This window comes from Octopus bimaculoides, chromosome 5, assembly GCF_001194135.2.
Source record: "Octopus bimaculoides isolate UCB-OBI-ISO-001 chromosome 5, ASM119413v2, whole genome shotgun sequence".
Classification (NCBI taxonomy): Eukaryota; Metazoa; Mollusca; class Cephalopoda; order Octopoda; family Octopodidae; genus Octopus; species Octopus bimaculoides.
Genome location: NC_068985.1, coordinates 112579789 through 112580439, shown reverse-complemented (window position 1 = coordinate 112580439; position 651 = coordinate 112579789).

Below are 651 nucleotides of genomic sequence, written 5' to 3'. Positions count from 1 at the left end.
AGAGAGAGAGAGAGAGAGAGAGAGAGAGAGAGAGAGAAAGATAGAGAGAGAGAGACATAGAGAGAGTGAGAGAGAGAGAGGCTGCATGCCTTTATTTAATCATTAAGATGCGGCAAAGTTGAAAGTAAAGAGTCTAAGAGGGGATTTGTTCAACAGGGGGTCAATGAGTTAAATAAAGTTGACAAAGCAAGCGTCTGTCTTTGTAAGATATGTTTATGGCTTCATTAATTATGCGGTTTCTTTCTTTCTTGCTTCCTTCCTTCCTTCCTTTGTTGCTTTGTTTCTTTCTTTCTCTATAATCTGTGGCATTATTCTGTAGTAATGCCCTTATATAAATGTAAATGAATATATATATATACACACACACATGTATATATATATATATATATATATAAGTGAAAATGTTTAATATATAAATATAAAATACATACATATATGTATGTGTATGTGTATGTATAAGTATGTGTGTATAGGTATATACGGGCATACATGCACACGCGTGCGCATATGAAATTACAACATTCTGTTATTGTTTTCATACGTGCGTGTCTAAAGGGATATATAAATATATTGTGTACCTGAATGTGTGCATACGTTTATTAAATATAAGTATGTATATATATATATATATATATATATATATATATATAT